This window comes from Phascolarctos cinereus, unplaced genomic scaffold (genome assembly GCF_003287225.1).
Source record: "Phascolarctos cinereus isolate Bilbo 61053 unplaced genomic scaffold, phaCin_HiC Scaffold_4;HRSCAF=312, whole genome shotgun sequence".
Lineage (NCBI taxonomy): Eukaryota > Metazoa > Chordata > Mammalia > Diprotodontia > Phascolarctidae > Phascolarctos > Phascolarctos cinereus.
In genome coordinates, this window is record NW_027555847.1 from 217,808,771 (window position 1) to 217,826,469 (window position 17,699).

Sequence of the window (17,699 nt, forward strand, 5' to 3'; positions counted from 1 at the left end):
ACCACTAGCCTCCATAGTTATCATTCTACTGGGAGCTCAGTTTATCATGCTGGCTTTTCAGTTTTAACAGCCAGCTAATACCAAGATCCTGAGCAAACGGAACATAGGAAAGGCAGATTTGTTTGGTTTACTTATTGGAAGGATGGGTGTGTGTGTGTGTGTGTGTGTGTGTGTGTGTGTGTGTGTGTGTGTGCGTGCGCACACGGGTGTGTGTGTGAGCATGTGTGTGTATATGTGAGAGAGAGAGAGAGAGAGAGAGAGAGAGAGAGAGAGAGAGAGAGAGAGAGAATAAGAAAAGATAAGGAGCAAGAGTTACCTCACTAAAAAAGCAGATCTTGAGACAAGGACAAAGTTCAACAATGCTCTGCTTCTGCTGAGGGTTCCACCCAATGTAGCTGAGCTTAGGTTATTTCCCAAGAGGTTGGGAAATAGAAAGGAGCAATTCAAATGCTTCCCAAGTGGCAGACCCATTGTCCAGGACTAGTTTTGTGAGCTAATAAAACACAGGATAACTGTCAAGGAAGGGGAAGTAGGAGAGCAGAGCAGGGAACAATTCTTGGCTGAGAAGTAACTGTGTGTTCACAAAGTCCAGTCCTACAGAGGACTCAAGAAGACCTCACTGGCAGGGGCAGCTAGGTGGCGCAGTGGATAGAGCACTGGCCCTGGAGTCAGGAGGACCTGAGTTCAAATGTAGCCTCAAACACTTAAGACTTACCAGCTGTGTGACCTTGGGCAAGTCACTTAACCCCATTGCCTACTGCCCCCCCCCCAAAAGAAGTCCTCACTGGTTGGCCCTATAAGGGCCATGGCCTGGGGCTATGAGATGTTATCGCTGGCTCCACAAATTCTTTTTCGGCAGGATGTGCTTACCCTTATAGATCAAGATGGCTCATAAAAAAAAAAGGTAAAGCTTGCCATTACAGATGGGGAAACTGAGGCAGACAGGGGTTAAGTGACTTGGCAAGGGGTCACACAGATAGTAAATGTCTGAGGCCTGATCTGAAGCAGGCATTCTATGCACTGTACCACCTGGCTGCTAAGTTAGGACCTAGGCAGCTGAGCTGCTTAAGGATGGATCTCGAGATTTTACTAGGTGGAAGTAAGGAGGGAGTGCATTTCAGATATGCAAAGACACAGAGGGGGCGGTAGAATGTTGTATAAGTGGAACCATAATTAGGCCAATGGAACAAAGGGTGCAGAAAGGGGAGTGAATCGGATTTAAGTGAGGCAGAGCTGCACAAAGTTGTCAGCCTCCCTCTCTCTTCCAGAGTCATTGAAGTCCAGTGGCACGACAAAAGTCAGGAGGACTGGCGATGGCCTGGGATGCGGTGGATGACTTTGAAGCTCTAAGCACTCCCCAGCGCCTGCTTCATCAGCTTTCATGGCTGTTGGGACAAATTGTTCTCATCCTTCCGGCCCATTCTTCTGGTGGAAGCTTTCATGTGCTTGTGGCAGACACTCCCCTAACTTACTGTCAGGTTTGAGGCCTGTCAGTTACCTTAACCTGGTTTAGCCCATCTGCAGAGATGGCTTTACCAGGGAGTGGTCACTGGGCATGCTACAGTTTCTTGGAGCCACAGGTGAGAGTTGGGTGAGAGGTAGACGCCAAAGTTAGAGGAGCAGCCCTGAAAAGTGCTTGGTAAACCCTCACACCAGAGTCCTCGGAACACCCCATGAAATCCCATGTAAGTTATCAGCAAAGGATTCCGAGGAGGAGCCACATGATATGCTTAGAAGACACCCTCTTTTTCCCAGGCCTAGGCTGTCTCTTACTATGTCTTGTATGATTCACTTCCAGTTCCTAGTTTCTCTATTTATGTTCTCTTCTGTAAATCAGTGTCTGACTAATTAATACAGGGCTACACCAAGAGGTTTCTGATTTCCAGGGAGGGTGGCCATTATTCTGCCGCCTCCCCCTGCCTTCTGCTAGAATCTGGATGTGTTCTCCTCTTTGTCTAATGTGACCATTTCTCCTCACTCCTATCAGTTAACCACAGTCTGTGGATACATGCAGTCAGAGCGGAGACTTCTTCCTCTCATGAGGACACGTTGGGACAACTGCTTTCTTCCAAGAGTCGTGGGAGAAGCTACTGTCTTGGGTGGAGGATGTGGTGTTGCATGGTCTTACCAAACCTGGTCCAATCAGCCCAGCAAATACACTCCATCACCAGCATCCACTATAATGGTTAAGACCTATGAGGGTCTTTGCGGGGAAGAGCAGAGAAGCATAAACCCAGGGACCCGGCTATGTTTTTGACTCTGGAAAGTCAACAAGGGGGGCAGCTAGGTGGCATAGTGGATAGAGCACCGGCCTTGGAGTCAGGAGGACCTGAGTTCAAATCCTGCCTCAGACATACAACACTCACTAGCTGTGTGACTCTGGGCAAGTCACTTAACCCCAATTGCCTCACCAAAAAAAAAAAAGTCAATGGTTGTCAAGAGAGAGGATGAACTCTGACCTGGCTTCTTCTGCTTCATGTGTCTTTCTCCCAGAAATCTCGGCAACAACATCTCAGAAGCTCCCTGTTCCAGGCTATTTATTTTGATTTCTCATGTACTTATCAAGGAATTGGTTCTAGGCATTGGAGAGAGTGTACATAAATTCATGAGGCATTTATACTACCAGCATAGGACATAGGTCAGTGCCTGGCACATAGCATGTATTTAGTAAATATTCGTCGGTTGATTTTGTTGTTGTTAAGTCATTTCAGTCGTGTCTGACAATTTATGACCTTAATTGGGGCTTTCTTGGGAAGGGCACTGGAGTGGCTTTGCCATTTCCTCCCTCAGCTCATTTTACAGGTGAGAAAACTGAGGCAAACAGGGTAAAGGGACTTGTTCAGGGTCACACAGCTACTAAGTGTCTGAAGCCGGATTTGAACTTGGATATTGCAGACTGACAGCCTGGTGCTCTATCCATTGCGCCACCTCGACACCCCTGTTGGCTGATTAATTGATTCCAATTTGTATTAGGGAGTTTTCATAAGCTCACAGGATTTAGAGATAGTTTATCCTCCCTGTCATGCTATAAACTCCGTGAGGGCAAGAACAATTTCTTTTTGTCATCAGGGCTTAGCATATTATCTTGTAACAGTAGAACTAAACCGGTCTGAATTATATGGAATAGAGAACAGAGGGACACAGTGGTATACGCTGCAATCTCTGCAGTATGTCTGGCTTAACAAGGAGGATGGGTGAATTTATAGGATCATAGATTTAGAGCCGGAAGGGATGTTGGAGGTTATCTAGTTCAAAGCTCTCATTTTGCAGATGAGAAAACTGAGGCTGAGAGAGATTGAGTGACTTAACTGCTCAGGGGCCAGGCCATTTGGGTGGATTTTTCCAATGGTTCACATTATTGTCCTTCTTTCCCGTTACAGGTCCTTTCAGAGGACCCAGGGGCAAATGTCTGATTGCCCCAGCCCTTCCTACTCTCCTTAGGGCAAAATCAATGAGATGTGGTACCTTCAGCGCATAAGGAAGTTTTGTCATAAATTAAGGCCTGCGGATGACAGGTAGTTACAGAACCATCCTAGAGAAGACCTCTCACCCTCCCAGATCACTTGCTGTTAACACTCACTTCCCCCTCCACCTTGCTTTCCTGAGAATCATCCCTGAGGAGAAAAAGCCCAAATGCAGAGGGTATACAGCTTAGCAGTGGGTCAAAAGTTTAATTTGCCTATTAAGCAATTTTATGAGGTCTATGGAATTGGCTGCCAATTCAATGAGGCAAATAGAGGTTGATAAATATAGCTTCTTGCCTGGAGTGGGATTGAAGGGGGGTGAGGGTGAAAGGAAGGAAAAGGCATCTATACAAACAAAGCCAATGGAAATAACTCCAGGAATAAATTGTTCTTTAAAGTGAACACATGCTCAAATTCCCTGTTCTTTTTTCTCTCTTGTATGTTCTCTCCAGGTGACACAGCAGGAATGAGATGAAACTGGATCCCTTCAGGGCCATTGCATCTCCCAACGGGGAGCTGTGAGAAAGAGAAGAGTTTTTGGCTTGGGAGTCACAAGACCTGAATCTGAGTCCCTGCTCCGCTGCTAAATCACTGAGCGATCCTCAGTTCCTTTACGTGTAAAATGAGAGGATTGGCTAGATCTACAATTCTGAGAGTCCTTAAGAGTCTAGGAGTTAAGAGAGTCAGCATGGGATACTGAGAACCAGCCTCACAGTCAGGAAACATCTGGGTTCAAATCCAGCTTCCAACACATACTGGCTGTATGACCATGACCAAGCCACTTAACCCATCTGTGTCCTAGGCAGCCATCTTAAGACTTCATTTCAGAGAAGGTGCTGATCTATTTAGGGAAAATGAATTACTCACCAGGGATTCCCTACACTGGTAAAATCACAAGTCCTGTCCAGAAAAAAAAAATTCTATGAGTCTCAAGGCAGTAGGTAGCCTTGGGTCATGGGGAATGAGTAGGTATTTATACAGATATGGGGCCAGCTGATATAGAGGTTTCCCTTCCTTCCTCCTGACTCTGGCTTTCTCTTTCAACCTAACTCCAGTCTTTTCAGGCTCCCAGCTTCCCACAGGTGTTCCCCTTTTCTTCTAACTCAATTCTACCTCAAGTCCCCTAGACTCCTAGGAGTTTGTGTGTGTGTGCGTGTATACATACATACATACTTATATACATATACACACATGCATATATACATATATACATACATACATACCCTGGGCTGGATCAATCAATCAATATTTATTAAATGCCTGCTATGTGCCAGGCACTGTGCTAAGCATTGAGAATACAAAAAGAGTCAAAAGACAGTCCATACCTTCAAGGAACTTACCATCCAATGGCAGTAGATAACATGCAAACAAAGACATAAAAAGCAAGCTATATACAGGATAAAAAGGAAATCATTAGCAAAGGGAAGCCACTAGAATTAAGAGGGGTTAGGGAAGCCTTCCAATAGAAGATGGGATTTATTTGGGACTTAAAAGGTGGCCAGGGAGGTCAGTAGGCATAGCAAGGGAGGGAGAACATGCCAGGCATATGAGACAGTCAGAGAAAATACCTGGATTAGAGAGAGATGGAGCCAGGAGGCCAGTGTCACTAGATGGAAGAGTATGTGTAACAAGAAAGGGAAGTTAGGAGGCTAGGTTATGGAGGACTTGGAATGCCAAACAGCATTTCGTATTGATCCCGGAAGCAATAGGGAGTCACTGGAGTTTATTGAGGGGGGAGTGAACTTGCACTTTAGGAAAATCACTTTACTGGCTGCATGGAGGATGGATTAAAATGGGGAAGGACTCAGGGCAGGAAGACCTACCAGCAGGATAATCCAATGTCCAGGCATGAAGTGATGAGGGCCTACACTAGAGTGGTCAGAGGAGAGAAGGGGCAGTACTGAAGAGATGGTTGTAAAGGTGAAATTGACAGGTCTTGGAAACAGATTGGATATTGGGGAGGGGGGTGAGAGACAGTGAGGAGTCCAGGATCACTCCTAGGTTGTGAGTCTGAGGGACTAGGAGGGTGGTATTGCCCTTGACAGGAATAGGGAAGGTGGGAGCTGAGGGGAGGTGACATTTAGGGGGAAAGATAATGAGCTCTGTTTTGGTCATGTTGAGTTTAAAATGACTACTGGACATCCAGTTTGAGATGTCTGAAAAATGGTGAGACTGGAGGTGAGCAGAGAGTTTGGGGCAGGAAAAGTGGATTTGGGAATCATCAGCATAGAGATGGTAATTAAATCGACAAGAGCTGATGAGATCATCAGGTGAAGTAATATAGAGGGAGAAGAGAAGAGGGCTCAGAACAGAACCCTGAAGGACATGTGTGCTTAGTGGGTATGAAGGGTTCCATCAAAGGAGACAGAGAAGGAGAGGTCCAATAAGAGAAGAACCAGGAAAAGAGTAGGGAGGAGAAAGTGAGCAAAAGTGTCAAAGACTGCAGAGAAGTCAAGGAGAATGAGGCTTGAGAAAAGGCCATTGGATTGGAAGACTAATCTCCGTATATGTGTAAAGCCATCTGGCCTGGTACTGATCCTGCTCCTTGTGGTTCTCCCACCTCAGGCTGCCCCCCCTCCCCCCCTCCCCGGCCTCCCAATACCCGAGAGATCTATTTCTGCTTTAGATATGTCAGGAACATTCTAGGCTCTAAAAAGCTGCCCATTTAAGCACATTTTGTACAGTTCAGCACATCTCTGGAAACAATTGTTTAAGTTACTATAGATTTCATACCATGACACACCAGGGCCTGTGTCTTTTTTTTTTCCTTTTCAAATAAAGTAATACGATATAATAAAATGCAGAGGGCTGTTTCATGCCAAATTGCTCCACAGATGGTTACTTTCTGCTGCAATTTTTGATTTAAATACCACAAAGACTTGAAACCCCCAATACTCTTGAGCCCAGCCTGAAACAGAGGTGAAATTCTGAAGTTAACTCTTCTGGTGCCCCTTCCTGGGAAGACCTGGGTAGCTGCGCAAACCTGGCCTCTGGCTCCAACTTGGGTCCTGACTTCACAGCCACAGATGCTCTTTGCACCTGCTTACCCATCTCATTGGCTTCCCCCCAGATCTTAGTCTTCTGGCTAGGTGGTACAGTGGTTAAAGCATTGCACGTGGAGTCAATAAGAGTTTCAAATCTGACCTTAGACTCTTAATCAGCTAGCGAGCCTGAGCAAGCCACTCAGCTTCTGCCTGCCTCAGTTTCCAAATCTGTAAAATGGAGATGATATCCCCTTTTACCTCCTAATGTTGTTGTGAGGATCAAATGAGATAAGGAACTTTAACGTACTAAGGAAATACTAGAAGAAGCTAAATGGCAGAGAGAGAATGTGTTTTTTAAAAACAGAACTGGGGTGCACAGCCAAGATGGCAGAGTGAAAGCAGTGCCTTGCTTAAGCTCTCCCCCAAACCCCTCCAAATACTCATAAAAAATGGCTCTAAACAAATTCTGAAGCAGCAGAACCCACAAAAAGACAGAGTGAAACACATTTCCAGCCCAAGACAACCTGGATGATTGATCAGAAAGGTGTATCGCGCCGGGCTGGGAGTGCAGTGCAGCGCAGCACAGCATGGGCACGCAGGCCGCAGCGAACCTGGAGCAGGCCTCAGAGGACTGAATCACGGGCAGCTGTGGAGGTTTCCAGACTCCTCAATCCACCAATGCCAAAGACAACTTAGAAGGTCAGTGGGAAAGGTCTGTTTCTGTCGTGCTGAGAAGGAAGGTGGGGTCTCAGCTCCATTCCCCAAAAGGGTGGCCCTGGGAGGGGCAGCTGCTTCCCGAGCTTCTGGCCCACAGACTGAGGGAGAATCCAGTGGCTGATCAGAGAGGGATTGCAGGGATCTCTTTGCCAGTGCTGAGGCAGGAATCTCTTGCTTTGCCCGTGTTTGGATCTGGGCCACAGTTCTGGGCGGTGCTGGGGTGAGGAGGAGCATGGCTGGTGGAGCTTGTAGTGGCTGTAGAGAGGAATCCCTCCTCACAGTTACAGGACAGAAAGGAATACTTGTGGTCACAGGCCAGGAAAGGAGTAAACACCTCGCCCCTTATCATACCACCTTGGAAGAACTGAAAATTTACAGGTCCCTACAAGTATCTCTGAAAACAGCTATACAAACCCCTGAAGCTTGGGACAGTACATTCTCCACATTGGAAGCAGACTCTTACCTTAACAAAGAGTTTAAAACTCAAGTAATTGGCTGGGATCATGAGCAAGCAGCACAAAAAGAGTCAGACTATATTATCTTACTTTGGTGAAAAAGAAGATCAAAATATACAACCAGAAGAAGACAACAAAGTCAAAGCTCCTACATCCAAAGCCTCCAAGAAAAATATGAATCAGTCCCAGGCCTTGGAAGAGCTCAAAAGGGATTTTGAGAAGCAAGTAAGGGAAAGAGGAAAAACTGGAAGAGAAATGAGAGTGATGCAAGAAAATCATGAAAAACAAGTCAACAGCTTGCTAAAGGAGACCCAAAAAAAATACTGAAGAAATTAACACCTTAAAAAACAGCTCAAATGGCAAAAGAGGTCCAAAAAGCCAATGAGGAGAAAAATGCCCTAAAAAAAAAATTGGCCAAATGGAAAAGGAAGTCCAAAAGATTACTGAAGAAAATACTTCCTTAAAAATTAGAATAGAGCAATTGGAAGCAGTGACTTTATGAGAAATCAAGACACTGTAAACCAAATCCAAAAGAATGAAAAACTAGAAAACAATGTGAAATATATCATTGGAAAAACAACTGACCTGGAAAATAGATCTAGGAGAGACAATTTAAAAATTATTGGACTATCTGAAAGCCACGATCAAAAAAAGAGCCTAGACATCATTTTTCAAGAAATTATCAAGGAAAACTGCCCTGATATAGTAGAACCAGAGGGCAAAATAGAAATGGAAAGAATCCACAGATCTCCTCCTGGAAGAGATCCCCAAAGGAAAACTCCTAGGAATATTGTAGCCAAATTCCAGAGTTCCCAGGTCAAGGAGAAAATATTACAAGCTGCCAGAAGGAAACAATTCAAGTACTGTGGAAACACAATCAGGATAACACAAGATTTAGCAGCTTCTACATTAAAGGACCACGGGGCATGGAATATAATATTCCGGAGGGCAAAGGAGATAGGATTACAACCAAGAATCACCTACCCAGCAAAACTGAGTATAATCCTTCAGGGGAAAAAATGGTCATTCAGTGAAACAGAGGACTTTCAAGCATTCCTGATGAAAAGACCAGAGCTGAATGGAGAATAAAAACAGAACTGAAAGTCCTTCCCAGGATCCTCTGCTGTCACAGCAAGGACCAGCTCCTCCCATCCTTTTGACTGAAGGCATTACTCATGGTTAAAATGGAAATACCCCTGGGAGAAAAAAAGCAGGGCATGATGCCCTTCATCAGCTCTTGACAAATACTTTCATGTGAATTAGTCTAAAGTTGGTTTTGAGAGTCAGGAAGCTGAGAATTGGAAGACTGGGACACAGGACAGATGAGCTTTGGGTGATGGGGAAGGTGGAGACCGAGGTGAGGAATACCAGGTGTGGATGGAGGTGGAAAAATCCTAGAATCACAGAGTTGGAATTTACAGCCCTTCACGACTTGGTTTCCAGGCTACTTTTCCAGGCTTATTACCTTTAACTCTCCTCAGTGTACTTCACGGTCCAGCCACACTAGCTTTCTTGGTATTGATTTCACGGCCACCCCTTTTGCCGGGCTGTGTCCTCCATGCCTGGAACACACACCCTCCTCACCTCTGCCTCTTAGAGTCTCTCATTTCCTTCAGTCACCACCTACTTTTTATATTCCAAGTTCTTAACTTGGGGTCTGGGAATTTTGGGTTTTTAATATTTTGATCACTGTAATTGAGTATGATTAGATTCCTTTGTAACCCCACACATTATATTTTATGCATTACTCTGAGAAGAGGCCCATAGGTCTCACCAGCCTGCCAAAAGGGCCCATGACAGGACAAAGGTTGAGAATCCATGATCTATACCAAGCCTGATGCCCCCACAGTTGCTAAGGCCCCTCTTCTCACAATGACTGTAGTCATATAGATTTTGAACATGCTTATATATGGGAACTGTGGTCTCTCCTACTGGAACATAAGCTCCTTGAGGGCAGGGACTGTCTTTTGCCTTTCTTTGTGTCCTCAGCACTTAGAACAGCACATAGTAAGCACAACACATGTTTACTGAATGACTGACTGGCAAATCATAACCACTTACTAAATGCTTATTTATTGACTGATTGATCTATTGGAAGAGACCTTACAGACCATTCAACTCAATCTGCTATTTTTTGCAGAGACCTAGAATAGAGGCCTAAAGATGAGGGAGAAGGGAATAAGCATTTATTAAGCACCTACTATATACGAGGCACTGTGATAAGTTTTACAGATATGATCTCATTTCACTTTCACAACAATACTGGGAGGTAGCTGCTATTATTATCTCTATTTTATAGATAAGGAAACTGAGGCAGACAGAGGTTAAGTGATTTTCCCCAGGGTCACAAACTAATATGTGAGGCAGGATTTGAATTTAGGTCTTCCTGATTCCCCAGCTGGGTGGTACAGCCTGAAGTCAGGAAGACTCCTCTTCCTGAATTCAAATCCAGCCTCATATTAACTATGTGATCCTGGGCAAGTCACTTCTATCCTGTTTGCTTTAGCTTTCTCATCTGTAAAATGAACTGGAGAAGGAAATGGCAAACCACCCCAGTATGGGGTCATGAAGAGTCAGTAAAACTGAAAAACCAGTAAACAACAACTTTCTGATTCCAGGCTCAGAGCACCATTCACTGTACCATTCATTGGCTGCCTCCATCTTAGCAACACCACCACTACTACCTCCCAGAAAAGTTCCATGTGGACCTTAAAATGCTAGCTGCCCAGAGAGACTAATAATAACAGTTCCATTATGAGTATTAAACCTTACCCATTACAGTTTACAAAGTGCTTTCACATGTGTTATGGGTCTCAGTTCTCACGACAACCCTGTGAGGTAGGTATTATCTTGATTTTCATAGATGGAGAAACTGAGGCTTTGAGAGGTGCCTCAGGTCCCATACCGGTTAATGACAGAGCTCAGGCTACACTCCCACATGGCTTCTTCACACCCTACCACACAGGCTCTGTAACTCAGCACAGGCTTCCTATCTAACTCCTCCCTCTTCGGGACCAGGGACAGGGAAAAAGGCTTGGAGAAGATCCCCCTGATTCAGCCTGTCAGGTAGAACCCAGAATGGCACCTAGAGCTGGCCTCACAAAGAATGTGGAGCCCTTTCAGTCCAAAGGGCTTTGACTTCTAAGGTCTCTTTCTAGGTTCTGTGAATTCAATGTCCTGTGATGGTGTCCTTGGAGTCAGAAGGTGATGGCAGGTGCTGAGAGTTTAGCCAGAGACAGCTCCTGCACGCCCTAGTAAAAATGCCAGGGATATCCCACATTTCCCTCTGCCTGGGCAAGCAGGGAAAGGTCAAACACATGTGGCTTTGGTCACTCCAGCATCTCCCTCCCCCAACCACTGTAGAAGGTACATAGTTTTTCATTGCTGCGGTCAGCTATGCATTTTATTTTGGTGCTTGGTGTACTTGGTATTGTGGAAAGATTAACAGACTGGAGGGGTAGCTAGGTGGCACAGAGGACAGATCACTGGGCCTGGAGTCAGAGAGATCTTGGTGGGTTCAAATCTGGCCTCAGACACTTACTAGCTGTGTGACCCTGGGCATGTCACTTCACCCTGTTTACCTTAGTTTCCTCATTTGTAAAATGAGCTGGAGAAAGAAATGGCAAACCACTCCACTATGTTCGACAAGAAATATCCAAATGGAGTCATGAAGAGTTGGACATGACTGAAAAACAAACATATTAAACAACAGATGCAAATCACTTCTTTCTGGGGCCTCTGTTTCCAATTTGTGTAAAATGAAGCGACTGGATTAGATGCTCTCTAAGGTCTTTCCTAATTCTAATTACCTATGATTCTATATTTTTCATGTATCTGCTATTTATTATGTTATTGTTGTTCAGTCATTTTTCAGTCATGCCTGATTCTTCATGACCCCATTTGAGGTTTTCTTGGCAAAGATACTGGAATGGTTTGCCATTTCCTTCTCTAGCTCATTTTACAGATGAGAAAACTGAGGCAAACAGGGTGAAGTGACTGGCCCAGGGTCAGCTAGTAAGTGTCTGAGGCCAGATTTGAACTCAGGGAGACGACTCTTTCTGACTCCAGGACCGGCACTCTATCCACTTCACCACCTAGCTGCCCTCTACTAATCTGGGTGACCTTGGTCAAATTTACTTAACTCCTCGGAGCCTCAGTTACCTCTTCTTGAAAACGAAGGGGCTGGAGCACATGACCATTAAGGTCCTTTCTAATTCTCCATCTGTGATGCTATCTGGATGAGCTTGGACAAGTCTATGGATGCTCTTGGAGCCTCAGTTTTCTTTATCAGGTTGGACTAGTTGACTTCCAGTTCTTCCAATTCTGGCTTCTATGATTTCAATTTCCTATGATACTGTCTTCTTCCAGCTACTGCTGGGGAGAAAGGATTATGTCGACTTTTTCATTCACATTTCTTCCAGCAAAGTTTGGATTATCTGCACCAAATTCTCAATCTCCAAACAGTTTCCACTGATTCATAGGTTTTAGGTCAGTTTCTCCCACCATCCTATAGGTATGTACTCAGGAAGAGTGTAAATTCACTTTGATTAAATTTAACAAACACGCGTCATGTCCCTACTGTATGTAGGAGAAGGTAGTGGTTAGAGACATGGCCTCGTAGCCATGAAGATCTGGGTTCTAGAGCCACCCTTGACACATTCTGGCTAGGTGTCTTAAGCTGTAGGCAACTCTCACAGACTGTGAGCAGCAGAGAGCATGGTAGAAGGAGTTCCCCATTGAGAAGGGAACAAGTATTTATTAAGCTCCTATTGTGTGACACATGCTATGCTATCTGTCTTTGCTGTTTAGTTGTTCAGTTGTGTCTCTCTGTGATCCCCATTTAGGGTTTTTTTGGGCAAAGATATTAGAATGGCTTGCCATTTCCTTCTCCAGCTCATTGTACAGATGAGGAAACTGAGGTAAATAGGGTTAAGTGATTTGCCCAGGGTCATACAGCTAGTAAGTATCTGAGGCCAGATTTGAACTTATGTCTTCCTGACTTCAGCACTCTATCCACTGCACCACCTAGCTGTCCCATCTACTATGCTAAGGACTTTGTACAAATATTATCTCATTGGATCCTCATAACAACCCTTCAAGGTAGGGACTATTATTATCCCCATTTTGCAAGTGAAAAAACTGAGGTAGACAGTGGTTAAATGACTTGCTACATATGAGTTATCTGAGGTTGAATGTGAACTCAGGACTTCCTGACTCCAGGACAGTGCTCTAGCCACTGCTTCACCTAGCTTCCATTAGCTTACCTCATTTAAAGTAGTACAAAGAAAAAGTCCTGCTTTTCCAGTCAAGGTTTACCAAGTGGTTGAAATGGTCACTGATCTCACCTTTTGCCCACTATGCCATTGCATGGAGCCCAGTGCACTGCCTGGCCTCGAGCTCACTTATTTATAGCAGTGTTGAGAGTACCAAGGCTCGGATGATAGGTGGTAGGCCCCGTCGGCCTCTGGCCGCCCACTCAGGAGGTTTTATTTCTTCCCTGGCCTCCCGATGGACTATGAATGTCCCATGGCCCACATTCCATATGCAGACAGCTTCACAGCACGGCTTTGAGCCCAGTGGATCAGCACAAAGACCGACGCAATGCTGACACACAATGGGTATTCCAAAAATAGTTGCTGTATGAATGAATAAGATGCCAATGAGGCCAGGGTTTGGGTAACATTCCTTCGTGGTGATTTTTTTCTTCTTTCTTCTTGTTGCATTAGTTTTTGCTTGGACTTGATTGCAGGAGCCTTCCAACCCGTCTGCTGGACTCCAGAGGACCTTTTCCAATCCATCCTGAACACAACTTCTAGCTTAGGGCACAGTTTCGATCACATCATCTTTCTGCTCAAAATCCAAAATCCTTCCAAGAGGGCCCGTGTTTTCTGTATCAAATCCAAGCTCAGCCTGGCCTTTAATATTCTTTCCATCTTGCTTTTATCTCCTGCTCTCTTCTAGCCCAGCTAGATGACTCACCATTTCCAAACTGTGGACTGCTCTTCCCTGTATTGGTCAATATGCCAGGAATCCATCTTGGTATTCCCCTGACCCAGGTTCTCCGTCCGCTAAAATCCTATTTACCCTTCAAGATCTAGGCCAAACCTCATTTCCTGTACGACATCTTCATTGATTCCTCCACTCAAAAATCATCTTTCCTTCCTTGGAATCCTCACTTCATCTTCTCTTATGCACCAATTAGTTTCTATTCATCATAGTTATCTGTATGTTTTATACCTTGTAAGCATCCTGAGGGCAAGACATATCTTATTGCTGTATCTCAATGTTTTGTATTTTCTAAGTATTTAACGTTGGGTGAATGAATTTGTTTCCCAAGCCAGAAATGAACTCCATTAGCCTTCTGTCTATCTTTTATCAAACTGTCATATTCTGCCTTGCATTCTAGTTATTTTTGTACATAGCTTTTCTATAATTAAGGACAGGGACCATATCCTATCTGCATCTGGGGAACTGGGGTAGAGGGGTAGTGCAGGCATAGGGGACAGCACAAGTTTTGCTGGAGTGTCGAACAGATTGGCTAGCATACAAATTATGCCGCAGAATGAATGGATTTAGGTAGAACAAAAGGAAAGCCAAGTCCTTATTGGGCATACAAAATGACACAAAGCATTAGTATCTTTTACAAGCTTGTCGACTGGTGGATAAGCAGTTTGCAGGGCTCTTCTGCTTCAGGAGAGCAACTAGATGGTGCAGTGGATAAAGTGCCAGGCCTGGAGTCAGGAGGACTCATCTTTGTGAGTTCAAATTTGGCCTCAGACACTTACTAGCTGTGTGACCCTGGGCAAGGCACTTAAACCTGTTTGCCTCATCTGTAAAATAAGCTGGAGAAGGAAATAGCAAGCCACTGCAGTATCTTTGCCAAGAGAACCCAAAAAAGGGTCACAGAAAATTGGAGGAGACTGAAAAATGACTCAACAAAAACACCTCTACTTCAGGAAGCTAAACATCGATTTATACGTAACTATTCCTTCTTGAGCTCTATGTTGGCCAAGTAGTCCAAATCTAGTCTGAAGGTTTCGGTGAGAGGTGATGGATATTAGAGTGATCTGCCCAAGTCGGAACCTTAGCTCCCACCAACACTCAGGGTAGGCTATACCTTAGCAGGGTGTCAGGCAATTTCTTAAGAGACTTGGAAGGGAAACTACATTGAATCAGAATGGAGGCATGAATAAAACTCTTGCCAGGCCTGCCACTACTCACTGTGTGACCTGAGCCTTTCTTTCTATCTTCCTCTACAAAATGAGGGTGTTGCATTAGGGAATCTTTAAGGGGTGTTCCAACTCTAACATTCTGTGCTCTGGGCCCCTGTAGCCAGGCCCTATTACAATGACTTTGAGCCAAATAAGCTGGAGAAGGTCCAGGGCTGAATGAGGCTTTCTTCATTGGCCAAGTTGAGAAAATGAAGACAGAACAGTCGGGTGACTCCTGCTTCCTCCACCCTTCTTTTCTGTGAGGTCCCACAATTTATTGCCTTCAACAATACCATACTGTGACCAAAAAGCTTTCATGGGGGTCGTAAGCATCTCTGCAGTGACGCCAACGAAAGAGCCTGCGTTGTTCATGCCAGAATTCATTCAAACCCACCTTCTGGGCCTCCCACTCCTGTGCTTGCGTGGGCCTCTACACAGAAACCTTACTCACTAGAGCACACAGCCTTCTAATGTTATTATTATTATTATTATTATTACAGTTATTATTCAAGACCAATGCACTCAGCAGAAAAAAAGAAGTCTTCCAAAAATCATTTCTGCCTGGGGACCAAGAGTTTCTTGTCTCTCCTTCCTAGTTTATAGAAAAATAACTCCACTGAATATTCTACTTTACTATGCATATTTGTTACAAGGGACTTGTTTTTCTTTTTGATTTTCTCTCCTCCCCCCACCAAAATAGATTTCTGTTAATTGAAAAACAATTAAATTTTTTTAAGAAAGGAAAATACTCCCAGCACCAACTCACATTTCTATTTAGCCCTTTATGTTTTGTGGGCCTCACAACTACCCCTTGGATAGTGAAAGTATTGTGATTCTACATTTTGTAGTGAAGAAAACTGATGCCCAAGGTCACATAGTAAATAAGTATTGGGGGCGGATTTGGAATTCAGGGCTCTTGACTATAACGCTTTCTCAACTTGCTTCCCAAAGGAGCCACCCAGCCACTGGCCATGTTGGTTGCTTGTCCTTCATTCTCAAAGAGAACATCAGGGAGGTGATACCATGGCACGAAAATGAATTGGATTTAAGTGAGGTAGGGCTGTGCAAAGTCACCAGCATCACTTTCTCCTCTGAGGCCACTTGGGTCCAGTGGTAAGATACAGATACACATCAGGACAACTGGAGATGGTCCTAGATGCAGTGGGAGACCTTGGCCTTTTTAAGTTAAGGTCTTTAACAGGTCTCACTTTGAGGCAACTTCAGTGATTAAGGCTAGGTAAGAAATGAGGCAGAGAATGGTCTCTTTATTTAGTCAAAAAAATAAATAAATAAATCAGTCTGGGAGGGGAAGACCCTCAGGGTTTCTAGCCAAAATAGAAACAATTGCTATTTACATCCACTCTGAGCCAATCAGGGTTCAAACAATGACCAAGTAGGGACCTATTGTTGACCAACAGAAGAGAGCCAGAGTGATTTGGGTTAAGGCTGGTCCTTGGAAAAAAATGGTTTCAGAGCAAAATTTACATTCCTTTTAGGCAGAGCACCCTGAATGTGGATAGAGGATGGGGAAGAAAGGAAGGCCATAGTATCTTTCACATAGCAAATACTTCTTACATGTGTGCCGGATTGAATTTGTTGGACTAAATCAATCAAGAACCTATAGGACATCTGTGAGATGTGCTAGTTACCATAGAGAATATAATACATGATTCCTGTCTTCAAGGAGCTTACAATCCTGGAAGACAAAATTGATATACATGAAACAATTTTAATTTAACAAACATTTGTTGAGTACTTGCTGTGTGTAAGGCACAGAGTAAACAATACAGGACTACTTCACCTAGGGCTAAGCTACAGGTGGTAAAGGGTGTGTGCCCATGTTAATGCCTACATCCACATAAGATGGGCAGCTGAAGGGGAGGCATCGATAGATTATCTCTGGAATCTTGCCCACCCCTTTCCAGTGGAGACAGAGACTTCTGCCTTGAGGGGAACAGAAGGGCCCGAGAGTCTGGGCCTAGAGATTGAAGAGGTTAGAAACCTCCTCTAGTCTCTGAGAGAGATGCTGCTGTTCAGTGCATGTCCTGACTCTTCATGACCTGATGGACCATAGAATGACAATATTGCCCATGGGATTTTCTTGGCAGAGATACTGGAGTGGTTTGTCATTTCCTTCTCTAGTGGATTAAGGCAAACAGAGATTAAGTAACTTTCTCAGAGTCATATAACTAGTAGGTGGCTGGATTTGAACTCAGATCTTTCTGACTCCAGGTCCAGTGCTCTATCCACTGAACCACTAGCTGCCTTCTTAAATATTACTGAGTCCAAAGGCATAATTTTTAAGTTCAAAACAAAAGCCAATAGCTACTCTGATCACTCTTAAGGGGTAAGGGTTGCCTCAAGCTTATATAGACTGGCTTTATCCTCTCATACTAATGCTGGTTACAAAAAAAAACCCCACCCATAATAAACTGTGAAAAGCAAGTAAACTCATTTATTCAAGTAGATAACAGACTTTGCAGAAACCTGATCTACTCTAGTACAGATTACAATATATTAGAAAATATACAGAAAAGGTAAATGAGCTCTCCCATTGGAGTGATCTATTTCAGCTCAAATTAAAAAAAAAAACTACCAGAACACCCCCCTCCCTTCACCAAAAGGGAAGTTCCCTGAAGTTCGCATGTGAACAAAATGGAAATCAGGGATATACTGAGGAGCCAACTTTCTATATCTTCCAAAGTCTTTCTCTTTCTCTCCAAATGTCTGGATTTAGTCCCAGAGAGAGTCTAGAATCATACATGTCCTTTCTCTGGAAGAAAAAAAAGAATACTTCTCCTCTTCAAAGCTCTCAAACCAACTTGTCCTCTTATGAAGTTATACAGCATTGTTTTAGCGTTCTATCCA